General features: G+C 34.6%; 1 protein-coding gene across 4 annotated transcripts in view; it reads right to left on the reverse strand.

Moving 5' to 3' along the window:
- Positions 1 to 14,800, reverse strand: part of LOC143242887 (dual 3',5'-cyclic-AMP and -GMP phosphodiesterase 11A-like) — a 103,773-nt gene extending 88,973 nt beyond the window's left edge. For 2 of the 4 annotated variants that reach the window (XM_076486492.1, XM_076486490.1), the window contains exon 1: positions 14,569 to 14,799. The gene's annotated coding sequence lies outside the window, so the exon portion shown is untranslated. Of the gene's footprint in view, positions 1 to 14,568 lie in introns of all 4 variants that reach the window. The other 2 variants (XM_076486491.1, XM_076486489.1) reach the window with 2 other exon arrangements.
- Between the last annotated feature and the right edge of the window lie 7,143 nt (positions 14,801 to 21,943).

Genomic DNA, 21,943 nt, shown 5'->3' on the forward strand with positions numbered 1-21,943 from the left:
GACAATCTTCTTCTATTCACACTGTTCAAACAACTTTCTGTATATTCACACTGTTTAATAACTTTCTATCTCTTCACACTGTTTAACAACTTTCTGTCTTTTCTCACTGTTCAACAATCTTCTTCTAATCACACTGTTTAACAACTTTCTGTCTTTCACACTGTTTAATAACTTTTCTGTCTCTTCACACTGTTTAACAACTCTTTTCTTTCTTGTTCGGCAATAAAATACCTTCTCTCTTTCACACTGTTCAACGCAGCTTTTCTGTCTTATTCACACTGTTTAATAACTTTCTTGTCTATTTCACACTGTTCTGAACAATCTCTCTCTCTATTCACGCTGTTTAACGACTTTTCTTCTTTCACACTGTTCGGCAACTTTCTGTCTCTCTTCACACTGTTTCAACAATCTTCTCTATTCACACTGTTTCGAACAACTTTCTGTCTCTATTCACACTGTTTAACAACTTTTCTGTCTATTCACACTGTTCAACAACTTTCTTGTCTTTTTCACACTGTTCAATAACTTTCTCTCTATTCACACTGTTTAACAACTTTCTGTCTATTCACACTGTTTAATAACTTTTCTTCTCTCTTCACACTGTTCAACAACTTTCTGTCTCTTCACACTGTTCAACAACTTCCTCTCTATTCACACTGTTTAATTACTTTCTGTCTATTCACATTGTTTAACAACTTTCTGTCTATTCACACTGTTCAACAACTTTCTGTCTCTTCACACTGTTCAACAAATTCCTCTCTATTCACACTGTTTAACAACTTTCTGTCTATTCACACTGTTTAACAACTTTCTATCTCTTCACACTGTTCAACAACTTTCTGTCTCTTCACACTGTTCAACAACTTCCTCTCTATTCACACTGTTTAACAACTTTCTGTCTATTCACACTGTTTAACAACTTTCTATCTCTTCACACTGTTCAACAACTTTCTGTCTCTTCACACTGTTCAACAACTTCCTCTCTATTCACACTGTTTAATTACTTTCTGTCTATTCACACTGTTTAACAACTTTCTATTCACATTGTTTAATTTCCACAGTGGCTTGATTGTTTCAAAGTACCAGGGTGCAGATTTTCAAAAGAACAACATGCTGAGCTGAATAAAGTTTATATTATCTAACATCCATCTAGAAATATTACTTTGCACATTCCTTCGTCAACACGTAGTATCATCAACTTTAATGACATCTGTAGGGAAATATAATGATTTTATATGGATATTTACCCAAGGACTATCTGACCTAAGCGTTCATAAATTTGAAGTGATAGAATTTAAAGATAGCTAGTGATCACCACATACGGACAATCCTGTAAAACGCACCTACCAAAGAAAAGAGAGCGATCTATTTATTTCTTCAGTAGTAACTGTACCGAGTTTTCTATTTATTTCTTCAGTAGTAGCTGTACCGAGTTTATTGACTAGCACCCTAACCGCTGAGCACGCTTCTTTGCACAGTAAGAAATTCTTACTGTTAACACCCTACTGACTATCAGTGTTAAACAGATGTATGTTCTAACCCACAAAGGTATGCACAGAAGACGCATTAATGCTGTACACTAATAAAGAATGTATCCAGGAGTACATCAGAAGTATCGTTAAACTAGTTACGTTCTGGTTCACACACATATCTAGATGTACAGCAGAAGTATCGTTAAACTAATAACGTTCTGGTTCACACACATATCTAGATGTACAGCAGAAGTATCGTTAAATTAATAACGTTCTGGTTCACAAACATATCTAGATGTACAGCTGAAGTATCTTTAAACTAGTTACGTTCTGGTTCACAAACATATCAAGATGTACAGCAGAAGTATCGTTAAACTAATAACGTTCTGGTTCACACACATATCTAGATGTACAGCAGAAGTATCGTTAAACTAATAACGTTCTGGTTCACACACATATCTAGATGTACAGCAGAAGTATCGTTAAACTAGTTACGTTCTGGTTCACACACATATCTAGATGTACATCAGAAGTATCGTTAAACTAATATCGTTCTGGTTCACACACATATCTAGGTGTACAGCTGAAGTATCGTTAAACTAGTTACGTTCTGGTTCACACACATATCTAGATGTACATCAGAAGTATCGTTAAACTAATAACGTTCTGGTTCACACACATATCCAGATGTACAGCAGAAGTGTCGTTAAACTAGTTACGTTCTGGTTCACACACATATCTAGATGTACATCAGAAGTATCGTTAAACTAGTTACGTTCTGGTTCACACACATATCTAGATGTACAGCAGAAGTGTCGTTAAACTAGTTACGTTCTGGTTCACACACATATCTAGATGTACATCAGAAGTATCGTTAAACTAGTTACGTTCTGGTTCACACACATATCTAGATGTACATCAGAAGTATCGTTAAACTAATATCGTTCTGGTTCACACACATATCTAGATGTACAGCAGAAGTATCGTTAAACTAGTTACGTTCTGGTTCACACACATATCTAGATGTACAGCAGAAGTATCGTTAAACTAGTTACGTTCTGCTTCACACACATATCCAGATGTACAGCAGAAGTATCGTTAAACTAATAACGTTCTGGTTCACACACATATCTAGATGTACATCAGAAGTATCGTTAAACTAGTTACGTTCTGGTTCACACACATATCTAGATGTACAGCAGAAGTATCGTTAAACTAATAACGTTCTGGTTCACACACATATCTAGATGTACAGCAGAAGTATCGTTAAACTAGTTACGTTCTGGTTCACACACATATCTAGATGTACAGCAGAAGTATCGTTAAACTAGTTACGTTCTGGTTCACAAACATATCTAGATGTACATCAGAAGTATCGTTAAACTAGTTACGTTCTGGTTCACACACATATCTAGATGTACATCAGAAGTACCGTTAAACTAATAACGTTCTGGTTCACACACATATCCAGATGTACAGCAGAAGTATCGTTAAACTAGTTACGTTCTGGTTCACACACATATCTAGATGTACATCAGAAGTATCGTTAAACTAGTTACGTTCTGGTTCACACACATATCTAGATGTACATCAGAAGTATCGTTAAACTAATATCGTTCTGGTTCACACACATATCTAGATGTACAGCAGAAGTATCGTTAAACTAGTTACGTTCTGCTTCACACACATATCTAGATGTACAGCAGAAGTATCGTTAAACTAGTTACGTTCTGCTTCACACACATATCCAGATGTACAGCAGAAGTATCGTTAAACTAATAACGTTCTGGTTCACACACATATCTAGATGTACATCAGAAGTATCGTTAAACTAGTTACGTTCTGGTTCACACACATATCTAGATGTACAGCAGAAGTATCGTTAAACTAATAACGTTCTGGTTCACAAACATATCTAGATGTACAGCAGAAGTATCGTTAAACTAATAATGTTCTGGTTCACACACATATCTAGATGTACAGCTGAAGTATCGTTAAGCTAGTTACGTTCTGGTTCACACACATATCTAGATGTACAGCAGAAGTATCGTTAAACTAATAACGTTCTGGTTCACACACATATCTAGATGTACAGCTGAAGTATCGTTAAACTAGTTACGTTCTGGTTCACACACATATCTAGATGTACAGCAGAAGTACCGTTAAACTAATAACGTTCTGGTTCACACACATATCTAGATGTACATCAGAAGTATCGTTAAACTAATAACGTTCTGGTTCACACACATATCTAGATGTACAGCTGAAGTATCGTTAAACTAATAACGTTCTGGTTCACAAACATATCAAGATGTACAGCAGAAGTGTTGTTAAACTAATAACGTTCTGGTTCACAAACATATCAAGATGTACAGCAGAAGTATCGTTAAACTAATAACGTTCTGGTTCACAAACATATCTAGATGTACATCAGAAGTATCGTTAAACTAGTTACGTTCTGGTTCACACACATATCTAGATGTACAGCAGAAGTATCGTTAAACTAATAACGTTCTGGTTCACACACATATCTAGATGTACATCAGAAGTATCGTTAAACAAGTTACGTTCTGGTTCACACACATATCTAGATGTACAGCAGAAGTATCGTTAAACTAATAACGTTCTGGTTCACAAACATATCTAGATGTACAGCTGAAGTATCTTTAAACTAGTTACGTTCTGGTTCACAAACATATCAAGATGTACAGCAGAAGTATCGTTAAACTAATAACGTTCTGGTTCACACACATATCTAGATGTACATCAGAAGTATCGTTAAACTAATAACGTTCTGGTTTACAAACATATCAAGATGTACAGCAGAAGTATCGTTAAACTAATAACGTTCTGGTTCACACACATATCTAGATGTACAGCAGAAGTATCGTTAAACTAGTTACGTTCTGGTTCACAAACATATCTAGATGTACAGCAGAAGTATCGTTAAACTAATAGCGTTCTGGTTCACACACATATCTAGATGCACAGCAGAAGTATCGTTAAACTAGTTACGTTCTGGTTCACACACATATCTAGATGTACATCAGAAGTATCGTTAAACTAATATCGTTCTGGTTCACACACATATCTAGGTGTACAGCTGAAGTATCGTTAAACTAGTTACGTTCTGGTTCACACACATATCTAGATGTACATCAGAAGTATCGTTAAACTAATAACGTTCTGGTTCACACACATATCCAGATGTACAGCAGAAGTGTCGTTAAACTAGTTACGTTCTGGTTCACACACATATCTAGATGTACATCAGAAGTATCGTTAAACTAGTTACGTTCTGGTTCACACACATATCTAGATGTACAGCAGAAGTGTCGTTAAACTAGTTACGTTCTGGTTCACACACATATCTAGATGTACATCAGAAGTATCGTTAAACTAGTTACGTTCTGGTTCACACACATATCTAGATGTACATCAGAAGTATCGTTAAACTAATATCGTTCTGGTTCACACACATATCTAGATGTACAGCAGAAGTATCGTTAAACTAGTTACGTTCTGGTTCACACACATATCTAGATGTACAGCAGAAGTATCGTTAAACTAGTTACGTTCTGCTTCACACACATATCCAGATGTACAGCAGAAGTATCGTTAAACTAATAACGTTCTGGTTCACACACATATCTAGATGTACATCAGAAGTATCGTTAAACTAGTTACGTTCTGGTTCACACACATATCTAGATGTACAGCAGAAGTATCGTTAAACTAATAACGTTCTGGTTCACACACATATCTAGATGTACAGCAGAAGTATCGTTAAACTAGTTACGTTCTGGTTCACACACATATCTAGATGTACAGCAGAAGTATCGTTAAACTAGTTACGTTCTGGTTCACAAACATATCTAGATGTACATCAGAAGTATCGTTAAACTAGTTACGTTCTGGTTCACACACATATCTAGATGTACAGCAGAAGTACCGTTAAACTAATAACGTTCTGGTTCACACACATATCTAGATGTACAGCTGAAGTATCGTTAAACTAATAACGTTCTGGTTCACAAACATATCAAGATGTACAGCAGAAGTGTTGTTAAACTAATAACGTTCTGGTTCACAAACATATCAAGATGTACAGCAGAAGTATCGTTAAACTAATAACGTTCTGGTTCACAAACATATCTAGATGTACATCAGAAGTATCGTTAAACTAGTTACGTTCTGGTTCACACACATATCTAGATGTACAGCAGAAGTATCGTTAAACTAATAACGTTCTGGTTCACACACATATCTAGATGTACAGCAGAAGTATCGTTAAACTAATAACGTTCTGGTTCACAAACATATCTAGATGTACAGCTGAAGTATCTTTAAACTAGTTACGTTCTGGTTCACAAACATATCAAGATGTACAGCAGAAGTATCGTTAAACTAATAACGTTCTGGTTCACACACATATCTAGATGTACATCAGAAGTATCGTTAAACTAATAACGTTCTGGTTTACAAACATATCAAGATGTACAGCAGAAGTATCGTTAAACTAATAACGTTCTGGTTCACACACATATCTAGATGTACAGCAGAAGTATCGTTAAACTAGTTACGTTCTGGTTCACAAACATATCTAGATGTACAGCAGAAGTATCGTTAAACTAATAGCGTTCTGGTTCACACACATATCTAGATGCACAGCAGAAGTATCGTTAAACTAGTTACGTTCTGGTTCACACACATATCTAGATGTACATCAGAAGTATCGTTAAACTAATATCGTTCTGGTTCACACACATATCTAGGTGTACAGCTGAAGTATCGTTAAACTAGTTACGTTCTGGTTCACACACATATCTAGATGTACATCAGAAGTATCGTTAAACTAATAACGTTCTGGTTCACACACATATCCAGATGTACAGCAGAAGTGTCGTTAAACTAGTTACGTTCTGGTTCACACACATATCTAGATGTACATCAGAAGTATCGTTAAACTAGTTACGTTCTGGTTCACACACATATCTAGATGTACAGCAGAAGTGTCGTTAAACTAGTTACGTTCTGGTTCACACACATATCTAGATGTACATCAGAAGTATCGTTAAACTAGTTACGTTCTGGTTCACACACATATCTAGATGTACATCAGAAGTATCGTTAAACTAATATCGTTCTGGTTCACACACATATCTAGATGTACAGCAGAAGTATCGTTAAACTAGTTACGTTCTGGTTCACACACATATCTAGATGTACAGCAGAAGTATCGTTAAACTAGTTACGTTCTGCTTCACACACATATCCAGATGTACAGCAGAAGTATCGTTAAACTAATAACGTTCTGGTTCACACACATATCTAGATGTACATCAGAAGTATCGTTAAACTAGTTACGTTCTGGTTCACACACATATCTAGATGTACAGCAGAAGTATCGTTAAACTAATAACGTTCTGGTTCACACACATATCTAGATGTACAGCAGAAGTATCGTTAAACTAGTTACGTTCTGGTTCACACACATATCTAGATGTACAGCAGAAGTATCGTTAAACTAGTTACGTTCTGGTTCACAAACATATCTAGATGTACATCAGAAGTATCGTTAAACTAGTTACGTTCTGGTTCACACACATATCTAGATGTACATCAGAAGTACCGTTAAACTAATAACGTTCTGGTTCACACACATATCCAGATGTACAGCAGAAGTATCGTTAAACTAGTTACGTTCTGGTTCACACACATATCTAGATGTACAGCAGAAGTATCGTTAAACTAGTTACGTTCTGGTTCACACACATATCTAGATGTACAGCAGAAGTACCGTTAAACTAATAACGTTCTGGTTCACACACATATCTAGATGTACAGCAGAAGTACCGTTAAACTAATAACGTTCTGGTTCACACACATATCTAGATGTACAGCAGAAGTATCGTTAAAATAGTTACGTTCTGGTTCACACACATATCTAGATGTACAGCAGAAGTACCGTTAAACTAATAACGCTCTGGTTCACACACATATCTAGATGTACAGCAGAAGTATCGTTAAACTAGTTACTTTCTGGTTCACACACATATCTATATGTACAGCAGAAGTACCGTTAAACTAATAACGTTCTGGTTCACACACATATCGAGATGTACATCAGAAGTACCGTTAAACTAATAACGTTCTGGTTCACACACATATCTAGATGTACAGCAGAAGTACCGTTAAACTAATAACGTTCTGGTTCACACACATATCTAGATGTACATCAGAAATCAAAGCACCATCACCTATATAAAATACAAGTCTTTCTAATTGTTACACGAACATACCTACAGTCAGACACACAACTGGTTTACCTAAAACCTTTCGATCGTACATCATTCTTTCACAGTACTGATCAAGTTTCACTTTATACCATCACCAAAAGAAACTACCCGCTTTTTAGAAATTATTACAACGTTGAGAGTTTTACAATAGACCATAAGTTACGGAAAGTAGTGTTGGTTAGTGTAATTAGTACAGAGACTTCAGTTTGACAACAATAAACCATAAGTTAACGTAGTTTTGGTTAGTGTAATTAGTACAGTGACTTCAGTTTGACAACAATAAACCATAAGTAAACGTAGTGTTGGTTAGAGTAATTAGTATAGAGACTTTAGTTTGACAACAATAAACCATAAGTTAACGTAAGTAGTGGTGGTTAGTGTAATTAGTACAGTGACTTTAGTTTGACAACAATAAACCATAAGTTAACGTAGTGTTGGTTAGAGTAATTAGTATAGAGACTTCAGTTTGACAACAATAAACCATAAGTTAACGTATTGTTGGTTAGTGTAATTAGTATAGAGACTTCAGTTTGACAACAATAAACCATAAGTTAACGTAGTGTTCGTTAGAGTAATTAGTATAGAGACTTCAGTTTGACAACAATAAACCATAAGTTAACGTAGTGTTGGTTAGTGTAATTAGTATAGTAACTTTAGTTTGACAACAATAAACCATAAGTTAACGTAGTGTTGGTTAGTGTAATTAGTACAGTGACTTTAGTTTGACAACAATAAACCATAAGTTAACGTAGTGTTGGTTAGAGTAATTAGTATAGAGACTTCAGTTTGACAACAATAAACCATAAGTTAACGTATTGTTGGTTAGTGTAATTAGTATAGAGACTTCAGTTTGACAACAATAAACCATAAGTTAACGTAGTGTTGGTTAGAGTAATTAGTATAGAGACTTCAGTTTGACAACAATAAACCATAAGTTAACGTAGTGTTGGTTAGTGTAATTAGTATAGTAACTTTAGTTTGACAACAATAAACCATAAGTTAACTTAGTGTTGGTTAGTGTAATTAGTATAGAGACTTTAGTTTGACAACAATAAACCATAAGTTAACGTAGTGTTGGTTAGTGTAATTAGTACAGAGACTTGAGTTTGACAACAATAAACCATAAGTTAACGTATTGTTGGTTAGTGTAATTAGTATAATGACTTCAGTTTGACAACAATAAACCATAAGTTAACGTAAGTAGTGGTGGTTAGTGTAATTAGTACAGAGACTTCAGTTTGACAACAATAAACCATAAGTTAACGTAGTGTTGGTTAGTGTAATTAGTACAGAGACTTGAGTTTGACAACAATAAACCATAAGTTAACGTAGTGTTGGTTAGTGTAATCAGTACAGAGACTTTAGTTTGACAACAATAAACCATAAGTTAACGTAGTGTTGGTTAGTGTAATTAGTACAGAGACTTCAGTTTGACAACAATAAACCATAAGTTAACGTAGTGTTGGTTAGTGTAATCAGTACAGAGACTTTAGTTTGACAACAATAAACCATAAGTTAACGTAGTGTTGGTTAGTGTAATTAGTACAGAGACTTCAGTTTGACAACAATAAACCATAAGTTAACGTAGTGTTGGTTAGTGTAATTAGTACAGAGACTTCAGTTTGACAACAATAAACCATAAGTTAACGTATTGTTGGTTAGTGTAATTAGTTGAGAGACTATCAACTTGTTCAATTAATCTTAGAAAATGACGAGTTGATTTGTCACAAACTTATTAATCAGTTTGAGTTATACACTAACGGATCATTTTGTTTGAACTGTTACATAATAATAAATCGGTACGGTTGATTTATTGCACATTAACGTATCAATTTACCTGGTTTGTTACACACTTGTTGGTCAATGTAGCTGGCTTGTTACATACTTGTAGCTCAATGTAGCTGGTTTGTTACACAATAACTCGTCAATTTAGCTAGTTTGTTAGATACTTGTTAAATTCGCTAGTTTGTTAAACACTTTTAGATCAATTTAGCTGGTTTGTTACACATTTATAGATCAATTTAGCTGGTTTGTTACACATTTGTAGATAAATTTAGCTGGTTTGTTACACATTTGTAGATAAATTTAGCTAGTTTGTTACACACTTGTAGATGAACTTAGCTGGTGTGTTACATACTTGTAGGTCAATATAGCTGATTTGATACACAATAACTCGTCAATTTAGCTAGTTTGTTAGATACTTGTTAAATTCGCTAGTTTGTTAAACACTTTTAGATCAATTTAGATGGTTTGTTACACAGTTATAGATAAATTTAGCTGGTTTGTTACACATTTGTAGATAAATTTAGCTAGTTTGTTACACACTTGTAGATGAACTTAGCTGGTGTGTTACACACTTGTAGATCAATATAGCTGATTTGATACACAATAACTCGTCAATTTAGCTAGTTTGTTAGATACTTGTTAAATTCGCTAGTTTGTTAGATACTTGTTAAATTCGCTAGTTTGTTAAACACTTCTAGATCAATTTAGATGGTTTGTTACACAATTATAGATATATTTAGCTGGTTTGTTACACATTTATAGATAAATTTAGCTGGTATGTTACACATTTATAGATAAATTTAGCTGGTTTGTTACACATTTATAGATAAATTTAGCTGGTTTGTTACACATTTGTAGATAAATTTAGCTGGTTTGTTACACATTTATAGATAAATTTAGCTGGTTTGTTACACATTTGTAGATAAATTTAGCTAGTTTGTTACACACTTGTAGATGAACTTAGCTGGTGTGTTACACACTTGTAGGTCAATATAGCTGATTTGATACACAATAACTCGTCAATTTAGCTAGTTTGTTAGATACTTGTTAAATTCGCTAGTTTGTTAAACACTTTTAGATCAATTTAGCTGGTTTGTTACACAGTTATAGATAAATTTAGCTGGTTTGTTACACATTTATAGATAAATTTAGATGGTTTGTTACACATTTGTAGATAAATTTAGCTAGTTTGTTACACATTTATAGATAAATTTAGCTGGTTCGTTACACATTTATAGATAAATTTAGCTGGTTTGTTACACATTTATAGATAAATTTAGCTGGTTTGTTACACATTTGTAGATAAATTTAGCTAGTTTGTTACACACTTGTAGATGAACTTAGCTGGTGTGTTACACACTTGTAGGTCAATATAGCTGATTTGATACACAATAACTCGTCAATTTAGCTAGTTTGTTAGATACTTGTTAAATTCGCTAGTTTGTTAAACACTTTTAAATCAATTTAGATGGTTTGTTACACATTTATAGATAAATTTAGATGGTTTGTTACACACTTGTAGATGAACTTAGCTGGTGTGTTACACACTTGTAGATCAATATAGCTGATTTGATACACAATAACTTCTCAATATAACTGATTTGATACACAATAACTTCTCAAATTAGCTGGTTTGTTACACAATAACTCATCAAATTAGCTGGTTTGCTACACATTTGTAGATCAATTTAGCTGATGTGTTACTCAATAACTTATCAATTTGGCTGGTTTGTTACACAATAACTCATCAAGTTAATTGATTTGTTACATAACAACACATCAATTTAGCTGGTTTGTTACACACTAACGGAACATTTTTACCTCTGATGTTTATAAGTCTTCACTCGATCAAAGAATGCGCTTACGTATTTAAATTTTTTTTCTCTTAAAACGTAAGAACATACGTAGTTACCCACAATCTCTGCATATGCTGTTGACACCTGGTTGTGACACTTGTTTTGCTTGTGTGCCTAACCACGCGTGTGGTATATTGTTAATAAAAACAAATAAGGATAGCTGAGATGAAGAGCTAGAACAGTCCTGAAGTTGACGTCTGAGATCGGTTTTAGGTGATGTCATTCACTACAGGAATACAATAACCAATTGTTACTGTTTACGTCATTGCCTTTACAATATCGTCTGTGCTTTTTTTTCACATTGTTATTTTTGGAATATCGTGAAATATTGGGTTCCATTCCCTTTAAAGTTTCATCGACAAAAACAAAATTGCTTGTCAGAGATGTGGTGTTTTTACCCATATTTATCTAAAATCTGTAGATTATAAACCAAGTATACAAATTTGTAAGGATACTGTTGTTTACTAACACCCGAACACCCAGAATCCTAAAGGATACTGTTGTTTGCTGACACCCGAACACACAGAATCCTCCAGGATACTGTTGTTTGCTGACAACCGAACACCCAGAATCCTCCAGGATACTGTTGTTTACTGACACCCGAACACCCAGAATCCTCCAGGATACTGTTGTTTACTGACACCCGAACACCCAGAATCCTCTAGAATACTGTTGTTTACTGACACCCGCACACACAAAATCCTCTAGAATACTGTTGTTTACTGACACCCGAACACACAGAATCCTCTAACATACTGTTGTTGTCTGACACCCGAACACACAGAATCCTCCAGAATACTGTTGTTTACTGACACCCAAACACACAGAACCCTCTAACATATTGTTGTTTACTGACACCCGCACACACAAAATTCTCTAGAATACTGTTGTTGTCTGACATCCGAACACACAAAATCCTCTAGAATACTGTTGTTTACTGACACCCGCACACACAAAATCCTCTAGAATACTGTTGTTTACTGACACCCGAACACACAGAATCCTCTAACATACTGTTGTTGTCTGACACCCGAACACACAGAATCCTCCAGAATACTGTTGTTTACTGACACCCGAACACACAGAACCCTCTAACATATTGTTGTTTACTGACACCCGCACACACAAAATTCTCTAGAATACTGTTGTTGTCTGACATCCGAACACACAAAATTCTCTAGAATACTGTTGTTGTCTGACACCCGAACACACAGAATCCTCTAGAATACTGTTGTTGTCTGACACCCGAACACACAGAATCCTCCAGAATACTGCTGTTTACTGACACCCGAACACACAGAACCCTCTAACATATTGTTGTTTACTGACACCCGCACACACAAAATTCTCCAGAATACTGTTATTTACTGACACCCGCACACACAGAATCCTCTAGAATACTGTTGTTGTCTGACACCCGAACACACAAAATCCTCTAGAATACTGTTGTTTACTGACACACAAACATACAGAATCCTCAAGAATACTGTTGTTTACTGACACCCGAACACACAGAATCCTCCAGAATACTGTTGTTTACTTACACAAAAACACACAGAATCCTCCAGAATACTGTTGTTTTCTGACACCCGAACACACAGAATCCTCTAGAATACTGTTGTTCACTGACACCCGAACACACAGAATATCCTCCAGGATACTGTTGTTTACTGACACACAAACACACAATATCCTTCAGGATAATTATATAATTATTAATATTCTCAAACTGTAAAAGTCACCAACAATTAATGTTTATTGATTTTTACGATATGCTCCATAAAACAAAGATTTGACTTAAGAAATAAATAGGATATACTTCCAGGCCACAGTGACCAAACATCCACGTAATGGTTCACCAATACCTGCCATAGCTGACATAAGATTAAATTATCATGTTCGGCCTGAAAACAAACAGTACTTTTTACCAAAAGTAATTTATACTAACTGAATGTTACTGTTGGAATAATAAATATATCTGCAGTATGTGTTTGCCCTCAAAGCTTAGGCTAAATTCACGCTTGAAAAACATAAGTTTATTTCTAGTTTACCTTTTTTCATCTTATTAAGTGCAACTGTTATTAATTTCCAAATATTCAGCGGCTTCTAAAAGCCAAAACTATAAAACAAAAATAAAAAAAATTCATCATATTTTAAACGGAAATATCTGGAAGTCCTAAGTTTGAAAAACCCAACAAAAAACATGTAAGACGTTTAAAAGCTACGTTAATAAAAAAGCTGTCAAATATATATACCTACTGAAATTTTAAGAGAAAACACAAGACTTTCAAATGAGATACGTGAATCTTCTGAGTCTCTGAAAAGTCCTTTAAGAGGAAACGTAGAAACACCTATGACTTTAAAAGTGTTTCCTTATAGAAAGTCCTTAAGAGACACGGTTCATATGAGGACGTTTATTAGATGTTAGAATCACATACACACAGTAAAACAATAAGTAACTTCGATCAACGTCATTCATCCTTCTGATTACTGGGTTAGAATACAATGATTCATTTATTTACGTAAATGGCATAAGGTTTAGAATAAGCTGATTCCCAAGTATTACTGTTATATTGTTAATTATCTGTTAATTAGTGAAACGTACAATTACCTGTAGTTTTACTTTGTAATAGGTTGTTATATAAACATACGTTCCTAGTGGTGTTTCAACTAGCTGTATGTTTAACTAGTTAAACGTCCCGAGTCGTATAACAAGATATGGTCTTTCATATCGTTACTTTCGTTAGAGACTTTTTTCCAAAACTAATTTAGCCAGTGACTCGTATCCTTGTTATTTCAATGTACTCGACGTTTACTTCCATTCAAACTTTTACACTCTCTTTTCGTTTAAAGAAAAACTCACCAGAGAGAGCTTCGAAAATAGAATTTGAAACTTTCCGTAAACTAAGAAAAGTACAATTAACTGAGAAACAAAGTAAGATATATATCTTTGTGTGGTGGTTAATGGTAAAGTGAAAATACACATATTACTTTGCCACTAGATTATTTATAGACTTTGTCACTGGATTATTTAGGTTTAATGTAGTACAGAGGATGTCACACAAAGCTGCTATAACTAAACAATAATCATAAATAAACACGAGTCGTAAGGTCCGTCGAGGATACACACTTCACTGACGTGTTCAGAGAACTTACCTTAGATTTCGAAGCTTGAAGAAACAGTCGAAATGGAAACTTAGTTTTCAAACTTTCCGTATGTCAACAAATTGACTTTTACCTCAAAGAGCCAAGAAAAACTGTGTGTTTCTTTGACACCAAGACGACGTCTGGCTCTTCATTTGGTAGAACGACTGAGTTGAGCTGGTTACTTGGGTTCTGTCTGCGCATGTGCTATATGATTGCTGATGTTCACCATGCAGAAAGGTGTGGTTCATACTAAGTAGTTCTGCTGACTGCTAGATAGATACATATTTTATCAGCTTTGAAAATAAGTTAAAACAGACTAGACTTCAAAATTCGATTTATAGTATTTAATTGGTGAGTAAATATAGCAGTATCGAAGTTACATTTATATTAATGAACTGGTAGGTAAAGAAGTCAGGGTTAGAAGTTGGTGAGTAATTAACATCATTTGTCCTACAAATATTGAGTTTTTCGACGGACCAAGTTTGAGATACCACTGAGTTTCAACAGGGATATAAATACTTTATAACATGGCCGTAGTTTAGAGGTTAGCGTGTCTGGCCTTCGGACACCGATCGTAAAAACACGCTTCGCACTTCCGAGCTGTGGATGCGTTAGAAAAGTGACAGTCAAATCCCACTAATAGGTGAGGCAAGACTAGCTCGAGAGCTGATGGTGAATGAAGCACATTAATAAAGATGTTTATGTATTAAACGAATCAAGTTACCTTAGTGACGAGTGTCCAGGAGAGTCAGTGAAGATACAAACAACATATGAAAAATCTTAGTAAAGAATGTTTACACTTATATGTGTAAAAACGGCTGGTTTGGGTTGAGAAAAATTTGTATGCAGAGGAGCGAACAACGTTTCGACCTTCTTCGGTCATCGTCAGGTCGAAACGTTGATCGCTTCTCTACATAAAAATTTTTCTCAACCCAAACCAGCCGTTTTTAAAATATATATATTTTTCTCTAGAAGTGGGTTTTCTCGTCATCACGGATTAATGTTTACACTTCTTTATAACTTTAACAATAACTGAGACTTAATAACAAAAATGTATTACTTTAGTTCAAGAAGTTGTCATGTTTATGTCACAATTAGCAAGTGAGAATTTCACAATAAAGGAGACGAAACGTTAATTCATTTACAGCAATAACTTCTAAGTGGCATCGTTACTTGACAACCAATAAACATGAAGTATGGTTGTAATGTGAGAATGAACAAAACTGGACTATATCACACGTTCTGGACTACATACCAAAAGAACGACATTCCAAAACTTGGTTTTCTCTACGTCAGGGAGAGTCTGTGTTATTTGTATTGAAACCAGATGTATTTCAACTTCAGCTCATAAAACATAATTAATTGTTTAGAAATATTGGTGTTACTTTAAAATGACAATCATTCAGAGAGACAGATAGATACATGAATTCATCTTCTTACTGTAATTTCGTGCCTGGCATGACCAGGTGGTTAAGACGCTCGACCTACAATCTGAGTATTTCGGTTTCGTTTCACTGTCACACCAAACATGCTCGCCCTTTCAGCAATGGGGGCGTTATAATGTGTCAGTCAATCTAACTATTCGTTAATAAAAGAGTAGTCAAGAGTTAGCGGTGGGTGGTGACGACCAACTGCCTTTTTCTAGCCTCACAGCGCTAAATTAAGAACGGACAATGCAAATAGCCCTCGGATAGACTTGCGCGAAATTAAAAACAAACTCTAATTTCAGGAAATAAACTCAGAAACAACTACTATAATGAGAAAGTAATTAGATAAGTTTTTAAACACATAAGTTAGTCGAAAAGATAAACACAGCTGAGAAAATTAATTTAACTTTTTCTTCCAAACTCAGGACGAAGAAAAGACCAGTCAACCAGTCAGGTAGACTAATAGTGGTAAACGTAACATTAACCATGTTGCATCTGTGATAGAGAATAATCAATACAATGACGTAGTTTGGTAGAGTACGAGTGGTAAACGTAACATTAGCCATGTTACATCTGTGATAGAGACTAATCAATACAATGACGTAGTTTGGTAGAGTACGAGTGGTAAACGTAACATTAACCATGTTACATCTGTGATAGAGAATAATTAATACAATGACGTAGTTTGGTAGAATACGAGTGGTAGACGTAACATCAAAAGAGTCCAAAAATAAGTATAAACCTCATTAGTTTTGACATTGTAGTTTTCAAGTTTGGAGAAGTAATATGTATTTATTTCGCACGCACAAACTGTGTGATGATAAAACATTATTGGACGACACTGAAACGTATATATGACGTCATATATAATATTACCATAGCACCACAGCCTTTACTTCAATGTTGGCGGGTCTTTTTCACCTAAATGTGCACGTGAATAAGATTTTTAAATTTGTAAATATTTTATTATTTATTAATTAGAAACATACCTTTCCTGTAACATTTAGAAGCGCTTGAGTTAGCTCCCCACCCTTCCTGTAACACTCGAGATAATTCCCCCACCATTCCTGTAACATTAGTAATACTCAATATTGTCCCCTTACGCTTTTTGTAACAATAGGTTACAAGGGCATCCCCTTCCAAGCCTAACTTAATATTTGAACTACCCCAAATAGTACTACAAGGATAGCCCTAGAACCATGTCCAGACAACAGTGTTTATTATATGTGCATATAAACGTGATTGTGCTGTTTCAAAACTTCGGCCTCAGTTTTAAACCAATCTACATATTTTAACATAATACATACGTATACAGAGTCTTAACTGGGTTTTTAACAAGTTAAAATGAACATAGCGAAGTAAGGAATATTAACATGAAGAAATGTGCTTTAAAAAAGTTTTGTTATTACATTAACTTTTTTTTTTTTACACGCGAATAAAATTTTAGGCCAGACAGCAGTCTCACTGTTCGTCCTTTTCAAGTGTTCTGGCTGTCTAGGTCCCAGTCCTTGGATAAAGAACCTTTTGTACATTGTCTGACCGAAGGCTTTCAGTAACTCGTACGAAGCTCTTCAAACACAAAACATATACACTTATGAAACCTAGAATAGCTCGTAATTATTACATTACTTTTTAAAAGCAACTCATTTACTGGTTTTTATATTTACGTGAAATTCTCAAAATGTTTTAATCTAAGATATCTCCAAGCTAAAAGTCTAGTAATTCGCTGATATAGAAAACTTTAACAAGAAACAAAATAGGAAAATGTGTTAACAAAAACTTTGTAACTAGAAAAGTTCAAAATATGTTAACGTGTTAGCCTCATTAGAATTTAGGCCCGGCATGGTCAGGTGGGTTAATGCGTGCGACTCGTAATCTGAGGGTCGCGGGTTCGAATCCCTGTCGCACCAAACATGATCGCCCTTTCAGCCATGGGGCGTTATAATGTTATAGTCAATCCCATTATTCGTTGGTAAAAGAGTAGCCCAAGAGTTAGCGGTGGGTGGTGATGACTAGCTGCCTTCCTACTAAATTAGGGACGGCTGGCGCAGATAGCCCTCGAGCAGCTTTGCGCGAAATTCAAAAAAACAAACAAACAAAACATTAGAATCTATAACAAATAAGAAACATTAACCTTAGAAAAATTCACAAATATTCACCTTTTGGGAACACAAAAATGTTTATCTTTAAAAAACCCAAATATTTGTCTTTATACAATCTAGAAAAAGAATCGAGAAACATTCGTGTTTTTAGTCATCCAGAAACCCTTAACTTTCCTTGATATACAAAGTATTTTGTATTTATACGAAATGAGCAACTCTCCTATTTATAAGAATCCATAAATGTCCATGCCTATAATGAATTCATAATTTCTTTATAAGAATCTCAAGAATATCCTTCACATATATCACAGTATAAAACTTTCATATTTGTTATTATTCTCAGAATCATTCATCAAACTCAAAATACGTTTTTCCACCATAAGCGTTCATGGCTTTTGTAGGTGCACTGTGACTAGGCCTACTTTACTTATGGCTTTTCTAGGTGCACTGTGGCTAGGCTTACTTTCTTACTGGCTTTTGTAGGTGCACTGTGACTAGGCCTACTTTACTTATGGCTTTTCTAGGTGCACTGTGGCTAGGCCTACTTTCTTACTGGCTTTTGTAGGTGCACTGTGGCTAGGCCTACTTTACTTATGGCTTTTCTAGGTGCACTGTGGCTAGGCTTACTTTCTTACTGGCTTTTGTAGGTGCACTGTGACTAGGCCTACTTTACTTATGGCTTATCTAGGTGCACTGTGGCTAGGCTTACTTTCTTACTGGCTTTTGTGCACTAGGCTTACTTATGGCTTAGGTGCACTGTGGCTTTACTTTCTTACTGGCTTTGTAGGTGCACTGTTACTAGGCCTACTTTACTTATGGCTTTTCCAGGTGCATTGTGGCTAGGCCTACTTTATTTGTTTGGTTCGTTCTTCCAACTAGCTCTGATAAACCGTGAACTTGGCCAAACTAGTCTGTTACAACGGGTGTAGCGAATCCACGAGTGTATCAGGTCTTTTCATTATCTTTTCTTTACTGAAATACGCATTTTAATTTCACAAAAACAATTTACACTCCACAAAACCTGTAGAAAGCGTGTTAAATAACACTAAATAAGACTTTAGTTGTTAATTTAACTTATACTAATTATATTAGAAAAGAAAGACTGTTGGTATTGTTGTGGAAAACAAATTTTACAGTGTTAATAAAAACCAACTTATCAGACTCCAGAAAAAAAAAAAAAAAAATTATACCAGACGTTATAGATCACACTATAATAAGGTTTGCAACGTCACATACAAATACAAACTGACTGGTTGGTTGGTTGTTTTCTTTCAGCAAAGCCACTTGGGGCTATCTGCTGAGCACATCGAGGGGAATTGAACCCCTAATTTTTAGCGTTGTAAATCCGTAGACATACCGCTGTACTAGCAAGGGACACAACCTGATCATTTGTCATGCTGTAAACCTTGACAAAGACGTAAAGCGTAACATGCAGTTTCAATAAAATCATTTCTGGGTGGAGTGAGATTAGTAGTTCATATTATAGTTTGTTCTTTATTCCTTAAATATTGTTTCAATCATCCAACTTTGTAAGGTTATTTGTATCTTTGTCGGTACGTCGCCTGAGGGTATCGTAAACGTTTAATATCGTTAAGTTGTTTGACGCACTATTTTCAAGTTATAATTAAGACTGAATTCACCCCAGAAAGTAACCGTGCGTGTGATTTATATAAGCGTCTCCTTATAAGCTAACGTTATTTTTCTTGGAATCCGATACAGTACTTCTGATCTGAATACGTCTGTAATCCCGCCCTCTTGTGATCAAACGCAGAAATCAATACTGTGACTGTGAACCGCCACCTGATTAACTTGATCGTTCATGAACTGTTTAAACACGTGCTGCTATCGAAAACACCTGAAAATAGTTTAATTTTTTTCTGTGCTTCTTAGACATGCGACGTCAGGCGGATAAAAAAGACACTACTCAAAAAATGGTTAGTGCAAGTTTCTCATAAAATTAAACTTTTTCATGTCAAAATTATACCATAATGTACTGTTATTAACTTCTGAACTAAGAAGTCTTCCATTCATAGTTCTCAAAACTTACCAGAACTTTAAATAACAGTAAAAAATGTAAGCTTTTAAGAACTAATAAAGTACATTTCATAAACAAAATTCTCTTCCATGTAAATAAGTTAAGATTTTTATAATGCGTTATATATTTACAGTATCACTAAACCACGTTCTTACAATACATGTTACATGTACAACACTATTCTGTACCACTAAACTACACACTTACAATACATGTTATATGTAACTTTTCGTTGTATCATTTTACCATCTGTCACTGGTGCTAGTTAAGCCTACTATGTTATATAAAGCTGTATAAATGAATTGTTAAGAGGTAGTGGGTGTTCGTGTTATTTACAAGTCCAGTAATTTCAAACCGAAAGATTTCTTTATTTCAAATCTTTGCTAGAATATAAAATATTTATTTTGTATTTCTTTAAAAAATTCAAAATACAATAATTACTTTTTAAACAATTACATGTTCATGTACTTCAAAATTACTCCATTGTTAAACTTAAATAATTGCTTGACTGTCATTGTAACAGAATATTATTGTTGGTAGTCGTAGTTAGTAAAAACCTTTACCATAACGAAAGCTTTGTTGTCTGGTTTATATTGATTGAAACAGAACTATGAATTTATGCTGAATTAATCAAAATATTTAGAATAAATATAGTTTAGGCAAAGTTAAACTACTACTGGACTACTTACTTCCCTAAAATATGCTTTATGGATTGAATATGCGTGTGTCATGGACATAAATTACGTTTTGTTCCACGGTGAAACAAGGGATAATAAGTTGGGTTTCACACGAACAGACAGGCAGTGTTAATAATAAATAACGTACCACAGATGTACCAGGTTCAGAAACAGATGAAATAAATTGAGTATCACACATTCAGATGGAAAAATTCGAATTAAAAACTTACCAACCACGTGGTTGCACTGTTGGAATTCAATAAACGTCACCCCTTTATTAACCAACGTGAAAGTATTGATTATAACGACGCTAATTTTGGGTTCGAATTTGAATTTCAGTCAAAATTGAAATGTTAAAGTAAACAATAAATTCTTGTATAATACAACAGTAATTCAATCAGAGATTATTAAAACAGGCGAAAGACAAACACGAACTGCAGGACGAGAGATTGATTTGAATTTTGGCTTTACAAACAATTCTTACAGTGAATTTGAAATAAACGAAAGTTAGTAGAAGTTGTGGTGCGCCATCTATTGGTAACTGTAAAATATTTACAAGTCCATTGATAAATAGAACATGATTTTACATGTTCATATCAACGTATGTTCCAGTTAATGATATAAAACTCGAAAACGTTACACTGACATATAACAGTGTAAAAGTATGACAAACACACATATATGATTGAATCTCTTCACAATTTTAAAGTACATACTAGAACAAGTACTTTTACGTCCAAAGAGTTACGCGTGTTTTGAGTGTAACAGTCAATTTCTGCTATTCTTTGATAAACGAATAACCTAAAAGTCAGCGAGGAGTGTTGTTGACTAGTTGACTTTCCATTAGGATATTAGTTGAAATTAAGAACTACTAGCGTACATAGTCCTGTAGTTTTACGCAAAATCTCCGAACAACAAACTAAAAGCACGAGATGTTGAGGCCATAAAACTAAAATATTCGAATGAACGCCTTTATTTGAAAATTTATGGTAATAGAGTTTACCCGATTGTCACCTCATTAATTGGATTAAAATCTAACAATGTAAAGATAGTATTTATCAATTACTTTTTTAAAAATATTGTTTCATTGTTAAGTTTAAATCAACACAGTGGACTACCTGTGCTGCGTCTACCACATGTATC

Source organism: Tachypleus tridentatus, unplaced genomic scaffold (assembly GCF_004210375.1).
Source record: "Tachypleus tridentatus isolate NWPU-2018 unplaced genomic scaffold, ASM421037v1 Hic_cluster_2, whole genome shotgun sequence".
Taxonomy (NCBI): Eukaryota; Metazoa; Arthropoda; class Merostomata; order Xiphosura; family Limulidae; genus Tachypleus; species Tachypleus tridentatus.